Below are 8,189 nucleotides of genomic sequence, written 5' to 3' on the forward strand. Positions count from 1 at the left end.
TTCATAAAAGAAGAAAATCCATTATCTGATCTGAAATGCAAATCCATCGTCACCCTTGGGGTGGTGTTCGTGCCCAGGGAACCTTGGCCTCAGGCCCAGATGTTCAGCTCTGGTGTGCTTCCTTGCTACCTGCCTCCTGGAGTCCTTCCAGGCCTGGATGGGGTACCCCCTCAGAGCACCTGCCCCCCTGCCATGGTCTCCATGGGACAGTGCCATGGCCTGCCACCCCTGAAACAAGCCCAGCCCTTTCTGTCTCTTTGCCCGTAGCCTCCTTCCATGCTCCTCCTGATTTGCTCCTTAGCTCACCCAACCCTGCAAGCCCACCAGTGATATCTGATGCTATGCAGCTCCTGTGGTCACTAAGCAGGAAAAACCCCTGCAGTGCACTCCACTGTGTACCCTCTCTGACTCCAGTGCCACTCAGCTGTAACTGCCCAGAGAACAAGTTCAGTTGTCAGTGGGGCCTCCCCACCCCTGGCACCACAGGGATTTCTGTACCCCAGTTCCTTGTCCTGCATGAACATTAGGAGTATATGGCCAGAGGCCGAGTGGGTGTGTGAGCGTGGACAGGTGGGCTAGGCTGTCAGGGACCAAGAAGAAGTTCTCATTCTGAGGATATTCTGACCTTTATGATAAGCAGCAGCCCAGGGAGCATTTTGCGGTTGCCTCCCCTGCAGAAACACCCTGCAGCTGACTCAGGCACCCTGCAGCTGAAGGCTGACAGATTCCCGGAGCGCACCCCCTCCCCACTTCTGGCTGATAGTTCTGCCTATGGCCCGCCGGCGTGAACTTGCACCTTATCAGGAGCCCCAAAGAAAAACACAACCAACCAGCCTGTGTCTCATGATACCCCTCATTCCCTCAGCATAAATACCCTTGAGAACAATAAAAATTTGCAGCTTGATCAGAATTCCTGTCTTGCTGTCACTCCCTGTGTCTCTTGTCCCTTCATTCCTTCTCTCTTAGGTTTACCGTCCTGCGTTGATGTCCCACGGGTCAGGACAGTTGGCGCCCAACGTGGTTGACTCGAGCCTTTGTCTGAGAAGCGAACGCCGCCCTCCGGGGAAGCCTTGGCCAAGCGGGATTCGGGATCGCTTCGGTAAACGCGACCGGGAGTCAGATCCAGGAGGAGAGTGAGGCTGGTGAAAGGTGAGTGACACACCATGGGACAAGCAGTTTCGTCATATGATTTGTTTCTGTCGGGTCTCAAGGAGGCCCTCAAGACTCGGGGAGCGCGTGTTAAGAAAAAGGACTTAAAATTATTCTTTTCATACATAGAGGATTTGTGTCCTTGGTTTCCCCTTGAGGGGTCAATTGATGGTAAAAGGTGGCTCAGAGTAGGAGACTGCCTCAAAGATTATTATGAGGCTTTTGGTCCTCAAAAGGTGCCTGTCACTGCCTTTTCTTATTGGAATTTAATTAATGAGATTCTTAAAAGTTCACCCTTTGACAGTGGTACTTTAAAACTTGTAAAAATTGGGGAGCAAGCAATGCCATCCACCTCTCGCCGCCCCCCCCCCCCGCATGCCCTTCGGTTAGTATTCAAATGCCCCCTACTCAGCCTTCTCAGGACCCTGGGACCCTCCCAGACCCCGGGACCCTCCCAGACCCCACCTTACCAAAAGAGTCCCCTAAAAATCCCCCTAAGATTTATCCGGTTTTAAATCCCTATGATGAGGTGACCCCAGAGGAGGAGGCTACCCTGGAGGAGGCAGCAGCTCAACACCATTCTCCAGACCTGCCACCTCTTAAAAATCCACTTCCCTCTTATACACCCCCTGCTTTTCGTGCTCCAGCCCTTCAGGGACCTACTGCCCCCCCAAACATTTTTTCCTCACTTCCCTACTGGGCTCCTAGCACAGGTTCAAACTGCTGGTTTGCATGCTTGGAGACGGCTCCCTCAAAAGGGCTCGGCCACCACCTCCCTAGCAAAAATTCGTCAGGGTCCTGATGAGCCTTACAGTGACTTTGTTGCCCGGCTTAATCTAGCTGCGGAGCGCTTACTTGGACCAAGTGAAAGCGAGAGCTCCTTTGTAAAGTATCTTGCCTTTGAAAATGCCAACCCAATATGTCAAGATGTTCTTCAGCCCCATAAAGATAAAGGGGACCTTTCTGACTTCGTTAGGCTGTGTGCTGGGGTAGGAACAGCCCATGCCATGGGTCTCGCTATTGGCGCCGCCTTCACCAAGGCCCTTCACAACCTTGGCCCACGTACTTGCTTTACTTGCAAACAACCTGGCCATTTTGTGCGAGAGTGCCCAACAGGGAGACTGGGTCAAGGACCCATATCTCCTCAAACAGGGTCTAAACCACCTCCGCTCACCCTTTGCCCTAAATGTGGTAAAGGTTGCCACTGGGCCAAGGAGTGTAGATCCAAGACCAATGCCCTTGGACAGCCTATTCCCTCTAACTTCTAGGGAAACTCCTCTCGGGGCCAGCCCCTGGCGCCGACCGCCCCCAGAACAAACCCAGGGGCAATAAGGTTTGTTCCCTCTCAGACTCCCAACCCAATCCAGGCCCCCTGTCCTTGTCCACAATCACCTCCCTCCATCGCGCTACCCCAGGCAGCGCAGGATTGGACCTCTGTGCCTCCACCGATACAATATTAGACTCTATGCAAGGACCCCAAATAATACCCACTGGGGTTGTAGGCCCCCCTCCACCTCATATGTGTGCTCTTATTCTTGGGAGAGCTTCTACCACCTTACAAGGTGTTCAGGTCTTCCCTGGCATCATTGATAATGATTACACTGGAGAAATTAAAATACTGGCCACAGCTATTAACGGAATAGTGGCCATCCCTGCAGGAACAAGAATTGCACAATTAATACTCCTTCCCCTCAATTCAGGAAACACTCCCGCCGCCCAAAATTCACCACGAAACATGGCCTCTTTAGGTTCCTCTGATGTGTATTGGGTCCAACCTATCTCCCACAAAAGACCCACTCTTACCTTATTTATTGAAGGAAAGAAATTCCAAGGGATCCTAGATACTGGTGCAGACGCCACAGTTATTTCTCAAAAATATTGGCCATCAGAATGGCCCCTCACCTCATCACTAACTGACCTTAAAGGAATAGGGCAATCAAAAAACCCCTTAGTTAGCTCCAGGGCACTCAATTGGACTGACACAAAAGATAACACAGGAAATAAAGGAACTGTTACCCCCTTCGTTGTTCCTGATCTCCCTGTCAACCTTTGGGGACGAGACATTCTAAGCCAAATGAAAGTTATTCTTGCTAGTCCCGACTCTTTAGTCACTCATCAAATGCTTCGTATGGGCTTTATCCCTGGTACAGGCCTTGGGAGGCTAGGACAAGGACAGGTTGAACCTGTACAGCCCATACAAAAAACAGACAAATTTGGACTTGGGTATGTGGATTTTTAGTGTCGGTCCCTGCCCTCCTGTACCCCATGCAGACAAAATTATTTGGGAAACTCAAACTCCTGTGTGGGTGGATCAGTGGCCCCTTACCCAAGAAAAATTAGAGGCTGCCTCCATGTTAGTACAGGAACAGTTGACAGCCGGCCATGTGGAACCCTCAACCTCACCCTGGAACACTCCTATTTTTGTTATTAAGAAGAAATCAGGCAAATGGCACCTTTTACAGGATTTGTGCGCTATCAATAAGGTTATGCGCCCGATGGGGGCACTACAGCCAGGCATCCCTACACCGGTAGCTATTCCTAGGGACTATTATAAAATGGTCATTGACTTAAAAGATTGCTTTTTTACTATTCCTTTACATCCTGATGACAGATCCTATTTGCTTTCAGCCTCCCCTGCATCAATTTTCAGGGCCCTATGCAAAGATTTCAATGGAAGGTCCTTCCCCAGGATATGGCTAACAGCCCTAGTCTTTGCCAAAAATATGTTGCTCAAGCAGTAGACCCTGTGAGAGAGCAGTGGCCACAAGTTTATATATTACATTATATGGATGATTTATTAATCGCTGCACCTAATACCTATGATCTTAACAATTGTTATTTGGATCTCTATAAGCCCTTATTGCCTTGGGACTTCAGATAGCCCCTGATAAGGTTCAGACACAGGACCCCTACACCTACTTGGGCCTCAAACTTCAAACTAATCAAATTCAAATCCCTAATATACAATTGCGTGTGGACCATCTCCACACTCTTAACGATTTCCAAAAATTACTAGGGGATATTCAATGGCTAAGACCATATTTAAAACTACCCACCTATGTGCTTTTGCCTCTTAATGATATTTTAAGGGGAGATTCTGACCCTTCTTCTCCTCGAGAGCTTACTCCTGAGGCATGGCAAGCATTAATTCAAGTCACAGAAGCCATTGCTCAACAATTTGTTACACAAATATCTTATAACCTTCCTTTGGTTTTGGTTATATTACACACCCCTCATACACCCACGGGACTATTCTGGCAGCGGGATCCACATTTTAAAAATAAAGGTTGCCCCTTGCTTTGGGTTCATTTGCCCGCCACATCCTCTAAAGTTATTGCTGTCTATCCTGCTCAGGTAGCTTCTATCATTATTAAAGGTGCTTGCTTTCTCGACAACATTTGGCAAAGACCTTGATAGCATTCTGATTCCATACACTAAGGATCAAACCCAATTTTTACTACAGACAAGGGATGAATGGGGCATTGCCCTATCAGGCTTTTTGGGAACAATTGATAACCACCTTCCCAATGACCCCCTTTTGCATTTTGCTCAATTACATCCATTTATTTTTCCTCGGGTTACTCAGAAGGCTCCTATTCCACAAGCCCTTACTGTTTTTACAGATGGTTCCAGCAACGGCCGTGCAGCCTTTGTTGTTGATAATCAGCCCACCACCTTTGACACTGCTTATCCATCAGCACAGCTTGTAGAATTGTTTGCTACAACACAAGTCTTTATGACATTTTTTGATAAACCTGTTAATATTTATACAGACAGTGCTTACATTGCCCACTCTGTGCCCCTATTGGAGATTTCACCCGCCATTAAGGCTTCCTCCAATGCAGCCTTTTTGTTTAACCAGCTTCAACAACTAATTCAGGCTAGAAAACATCCATTTTTCTTAGGACACATTAGAGCACATTCTGATCTTCCCGGTCCCCTATCACGGGGTAATGCTCAGGCTGATGCAGCCACTCGCTCCCTTTTCCCAGTTCTTATTGGATCCATCCAAGAGGCCACAGATTTACATAACCTTCACCACTTAAATTCTCAGAGCCTTCAGTTACTTTGTAAAATTACCAGGCAACAAGCAAGGGAAATTGTAAAAGCGTGTCCTGCTTACGTTGTCTCCCTTCCTATTCAACATCTGGGTGTTAACCCTCGAGGATTACTGCCCAATCAGATTTGGCAGATGGATGTTACTCACTTTCCCGAATTTGGAAAAACAAAGTACATACATGTTTCCATAGATACCTTTAGTGACTTTATTTTTGCATCACCGCATTCCGGAGAAGCTACCAAGGATGTCCTTTCTCATCTTGTCTCAGCCTTTTCCATAATGGGAAAGTCAGCACATATTAAGACAGATAATGGCCCTGCATATACCAGTACCAAGTTCAAACAGTTTTGTGCCACTCTTCAAATCTCTCATACTACTGAGATTCCATATAACCCTCAAGGTCAAGGCATTGTGGCGCGCACACCTCACCTTAAAAACCTGGCTTACCCACCTTAAGGCCTCTTTCCTTGCATTTACCACTCCCAGGGATCGCCTTAATCATGCATTATTTGCTCTTAACTTTCTTACCCTAGACAATGAAGGACATTCGGCTGCGGACAGACATTGGCATCCCTCTTCTAATTCTGCTCGCCCATCTGTTATGTGGTGCGATCCTTTAACAAATAAATGGAAAGGCCCAGATCCCATCCTCATTTGGGGACGAGGCTCAGCTTGCATTTTAGATCAAGAACAAGCAGCCCCAAGATGGTTACCAGAACGCCTGGTCAAACAGGTCAATGATTTACCACAACCCAGGGATGGAAACCTTCCCCCTGAGGATGAATCTTCCTCTCTTACAGATATAGCCGACAATCTATGCGAAAAATTCCCTGAATGGCCAACCCTGTGACTGCACACCATTGCTTCTCTGGGTAATGGCTGCCTGTTCACTGCTCTCCCACAGCCATGCAGGACTTGAGGACCCTGCTAAGGTCCCCTCCTTTGCTTGCTGCTTATCGTATCTATAGGTCCTTTGATATTCAATAAGATCATGACTTTTCTTAGAGCTCATATTGAGGCTATACTGGCGAAACCTATTCAGGTTCATTACCATCGACTGGAGATGATGGATCGCGATGGTGATCTTAAAAGACCATCACCCCTGTGAGCTGAACTGGACAGCCAATGATGGGTAAGATTCGTGAGAGCTCATACCAACCTAAGACAGGAAATGAGGGCTAGAGCCTCATTATCCAATGACGGGTAAGGATGTTGCTCTGCCACGGACAACCTAAGACAGGCGCAGTTCCCGAGGGATTGTCACTCCAGCTCTGTACCTGTTCGGGCAGGCCACGCCCCCACCTCACCACATAGCCTCTATCACCCCTTTAAAATATGGCTCTCAGAATATGGTCAATAATTTTATATAAGAAAGGGGGAAATGTCAGGGACCAAGAAGAAGTTCTCATTCTGAGGATATTCTGACCTTTATGATAAGCAGCAGCCCAGGGAGCATTTTGCGGTTGCCTCCCCTGCAGAAACACCCTGCAGCTGACTCAGGCACCCTGCAGCTGAAGGCTGACGGATTCCCGGAGCGCACCCCCTCCCCTCCCCACTTCCGGCTGATAGTTCTGCCTATGGCCTGCCGGCGTGAACTTGCACCTTATCAGGAGCCCAAAAGAAAAACACAGCCAACCAGCCTGTGTCTCATGATACCCCTCATTCCCTCAGCATAAATACCCTTGAGAACAATAAAAATTTGCAGCTTGATCAGAATTCCTGTCTTGCTGTCACTCCCTGTGTCTCTTGTCCCTTCATTCCTTCTCTCTTAGGTTTGCCGTCCTGCATTGATGTCCCTCGGGTCGGGACACTAGGCTGGCACAAAGAAGTTTCCATCTTCCAGGAGGGTACTTCCTGGAAGAACCCAGAGGCCTGGACCAGTTTGGGCATCCCTGGTCATCCAGGCCACAGGACCATAAGTCAAAAGTCGGGTGAGCCTGTGGCAAGTGGTTGAGATGGCTGGGCCTTGGCCCTGAAGCACCGGAATGCGGGGGCAGGGCTGCCCACTGACCTCACAATGGTGGGTCTGCCTTCCCTGGCCAGGCTGCTGGCTGCCGGCCACCTCCCACGTCGTGCTGCTGGGCATGTCCCTCCTCAGCAGCTATGAGGGCCTGCGGCAGGAGATCCAGCGGTTGGCACAGGAGAACGAGGAGCTGCGGAGGCTCGTGCAGCTCATCCAGGAGAACCAAGAGCTGAAGCTGGTCCTCAGGAACAGGGGCAGCAGCCTGGGCTTTTGCAGCTCAGGGTTCCTGGCAGAGGTGGCTGCCAGTCCCCGGGTGCCCAGGCGCAGAACGATCAAGTTCAAAGATGCCGAGAGAGGTGAGCAGCCACGCAAACCCACAGGCTTCACTCCTCTAGCTCCTGCCATGATTGAGAAGCGCAGCAAAAACCCTACCTCATGGGCTGTGGGTGCAGGTGGCAAGTGGCAGGTGGAGGGAAGCAGAGCAAGGCCAGGGTAGAGGCGGAATGCCAGTTCTTTCAGGAGCACATGCAGCAAGGAGGAGGTGGCATCTCTAAGAAAGTGACATTGGAGCAGAACCGAGTAAAGTGAGAGAGCCAACCCAAGGAACAGTTGGTACAAAGGTCCTGAGGTGGCAGCCAGTTGGCTGTGAGGCCGGTGTTCTGCTGCAGAAGGTAGAGAGGACCAGGACAGCCTTGCAGGTCAGAGGGAGCCTGAGGACAGGCTGTCCCTGGCCCAGTGTTCTCTGGGCTCCCAAGGTTGACAAAGGGTGGGGAACAGCCCTACTGCTAGAGAGAAGGGACAGAAGCTTGGCCAGGGTGGGACTGTGCAAAATGGCAGGCTTGGAATATCTGTTTTGAAACTTGAGTCCAGGACTTCTGGCAATTCAAGGAAGAAGAATGCAAGGACAACTGCAAGTTCAGCCCCAGCTCTGAAAGTAGGGGAGTTGTCCCTGGAATGGGAGGTGACCCTGGGGCCTTGAGGGAATAGGTGCTGAGCTTTGGGAGGAGTCTGGACTCA

This window comes from Sciurus carolinensis, chromosome 1, assembly GCF_902686445.1.
Source record: "Sciurus carolinensis chromosome 1, mSciCar1.2, whole genome shotgun sequence".
Classification (NCBI taxonomy): Eukaryota; Metazoa; Chordata; class Mammalia; order Rodentia; family Sciuridae; genus Sciurus; species Sciurus carolinensis.